The 3,102-nt window shown below is 45.4% G+C and overlaps 1 long non-coding RNA gene across 1 annotated transcript; it reads left to right on the top strand.

Annotated features, from left to right (window-relative positions):
* The first annotated feature begins 1,122 nt into the window (after nucleotides 1-1,122).
* LOC104942081 (uncharacterized) lies at nucleotides 1,123-2,484 on the top strand. The gene is made up of 2 exons (XR_797964.1): nucleotides 1,123-1,308; nucleotides 1,917-2,484. It is a non-coding gene; the product is annotated as an uncharacterized lncRNA (long non-coding RNA).
* Nucleotides 2,485-3,102: the final 618 nt, after the last annotated feature.

Below are 3,102 nucleotides of genomic sequence, written 5' to 3'. Positions count from 1 at the left end.
CGATGGAAGCCAGTCTGAAGAGATGTGTTTTGGTCAGTGTTTTGAAAGTGGGGGGGTCAGTGCAGTCTCTGATGTGTTGTGGAAGGGAGTTCCAGAGGGAGGGGGCGGCGATGGAGAAGGCTCTGTCCCCCCAGAGGGAGGGGGCAGCGATGGAGAAGGCAGAGGGTGGGGGCAGCGATGGAGAAGGCCCTGTCCCCCCAGAGGGAGGGGGCAGCGATGGAGAAGGCTCTGTCCCCCCAGAGGGAGGGGGCAGCGATGGAGAAGGCAGAGGGTTGGGGCAGCGATGGAGAAGGCCCTGTCCCCCCAGAGGGAGGGGGCAGCGATGGAGAAGGCTCTGTCCCCCCAGAGGGAGGGGGCAGCGATGGAGAAGGCAGAGGGTGGGGGCAGCGATGGAGAAGGCAGAGGGTGGGGGCAGCGATGGAGAAGGCTCTGTCCCCCCAGAGGGAGGGGGCAGCGATGGAGAAGGCAGAGGGTGGGGGCAGCGATGGAGAAGGCAGAGGGTGGGGGCAGCGATGGAGAAGGCAGAGGGTGGGGGCAGCGATGGAGAAGGCAGAGGGAGGGGGCAGCGATGGAGAAGGCAGAGGGTGGGGGCAGCGATGGAGAAGGCAGAGGGTGGGGGCAGCGATGGAGAAGGCAGAGGGTGGGGACAGCGATGGAGAAGGCAGAGGGAGGGGGCAGAGGGTAGGGGCAGCGATGGAGAAGGCAGAGGGAGGGGGCAGCGATGGAGAAGGCTCTGTCCCCCCAGGTTCGGAGCTTGGATCGTGGGGATAGAAAGGAGAAACAAATTACAACTACTGTAGTTCTTTTTTTCTTTGATTCACGAAAAAAATAACTAGAGTAGTTTTTAATTTGTTTCTCCTTTTTTTAAATCCATGTTTTTGACTGTTTGTACAATGAATTAATAAATACATAATATTATTATTATGGGTTTTTATACATCCATACATTTGTACACGAATACATACATAGACACAGTCAAAATTATTCATCACAACTTTTCTTTTGTTTAACCATCAATATAAAAAAAAAAAAAGTATTTAGAATTATTTGACCAAAAAGTTGAAAATAAAAACAAATGAATATTCATAATAGTAATTGACTCCCATGTTTGTAACCCTCCTCTCCCCTCTGTCCTGCGCCCAGAGTGAGGACAAGGTGAAGCCGGTGGTCGTGGTTCCCGGTCACCTCCACACTTTAGAGCACGTGGTTCGGCAGGACTACTTCCCCAAGGAGAACGTGGCAGTGCTGGAGGCCTTCTTGTCCCGGTAAGGGCGTGACAGAATGAGCCAATCAGCAGGCAGCTCCCAGGTACAAAATACCCCGTCCACCGTCCTAGCTTCAGGAAAAAGAAGCACATGATGAATGTCTAATGCACTTGGTGTGCTCAAATGCGGTGGTGGACACTCTCTGGTGATTGCTCATTAATGTGTTTTCAATGGGTTCATACTTTCAGTTTCGGCAAAGGGTCAATGGTGATTTATCTTGAGAGTAATAATTATTTAGATATTCACCCCTGCCTCAATACTCCTTGAAGTTGCACAGGTATGAGAGATAGCGGATCAGTCTCTACATTAGGAACACATAGTGACATCACCATGTAACACTTACACTACTATTGGCTAGCGCTCCAACACATTGTACATCTCTAAGCGGTTGACTAATCACAACAGAGCCGGCCAGCTAACCAATCAGAGCAGACTGGGCTCTGGTTTCAGACAGAGGGTGAAAAGAGGTGCTGCAGTACAGGCATGAGAGAAATGAAGAGCTTTTTGAACATTAAAGCATGGAGACATGTCACAGAGACACACAACACAAATATGAACCTGGAAATTAGCCGATTAGGGCCTCTTTAATAATAATAATAATAAGATGATGATGTGTGTGTGTGTGTTTATAATATATGTTCTCATTCGCAGAAACAACAATGTTCTGGAGTCATGCGGAAACGCCAGAGACGACCTCCAGTCAACACTGCAGAGAGTCAGTTCTGAGGGCTGAGGACACACACACATGATCACACACACAGACTGAACTTTGACTGATCACTGTTGGACCTTTGGAAACCAGCACACACATAGGCGCTCAAATTTGAAGCAGAGCCGACTCCACGCAGACACTTCGCTGCGTCAGAAACAAAGCTCTCTCTGGACTGGACTTGAATGTGTTTTGAAGAAAACTGATGCTCTTACGGTGTGAAGTAACTTAAGTGCTTTGTGTACAATCATAAAACCACAGGACGGCACTGACAACTTGGTCACCATGCTCCTGTTGTGTTAGTGAATAAGAAAAAGCCTTTCACCATACTCTAGATCTGTGCGCGCAGATTACACGTCTGCTGAAAACTAGAAAACCATGTGAACATTTTCTATTTCCCATATACCTTTTATTACTCTGTCGTTTTATATAAAATATTGAATGTTTACTGAATTCGAGAAATATGGTCAAACAATGGCGTTATTAAAATATGTATCGACTGATGAATATCAAAATAGGACTGTAAAATATATTAAAGGGATGACATTTATCAAATGCATATTCTGCTTTTAATGAGGCACATGGTGCAGAGTATTTGTGTGCATAAATAAAGCTGCTTTGAGTGTTCAATGTTTCAACGTCTTATGATGATTTATTAAAGCAACTATCTTTGTGTTTGCGCCCGTGGACCAAAGCGGTTTTTCCCGTGAGTTCACCATGTTGTGTGTCGTAAAGATATCGATATGGCACTGAGGTAAAGACAGAAGGTGCTTGTTTATAAAAAGGTTGACTAGACTCTTAACTTAATGCAAACTTATATCAATTGTCTGGTTTATGTTTGTTTGAAAATGCAGCTAATGTTAGCTATGATAAGCTAATGTTAGCATTATCTAGCTTTTGTTTTAGACCAACATAATATATGTTCGTTTTTTATATATATATATGTAGATCTAAAACTTGTCTTGGCTAATTCAGGATGTGTTTTGAATCCTTGTGATGTTATCAATATCTTGCCCAGCTCAACATTCAAGTACATAAAATCTAAGCAACACAAGAGTATTAAAGGGGACCTATCATGCAAAATGCACTTGTTGATGTATTTTATACATAAATATGTCCCCCCCCCCC

This window comes from Notothenia coriiceps, unplaced genomic scaffold, assembly GCF_000735185.1.
Source record: "Notothenia coriiceps isolate Sejong01 unplaced genomic scaffold, NC01 NC01_scaffold00000339, whole genome shotgun sequence".
Taxonomy (NCBI): domain Eukaryota; kingdom Metazoa; phylum Chordata; class Actinopteri; order Perciformes; family Nototheniidae; genus Notothenia; species Notothenia coriiceps.
The sequence above is the reverse complement of the archived record's forward strand: the minus strand, read 5'-3'. Positions and strand labels throughout refer to the sequence as shown.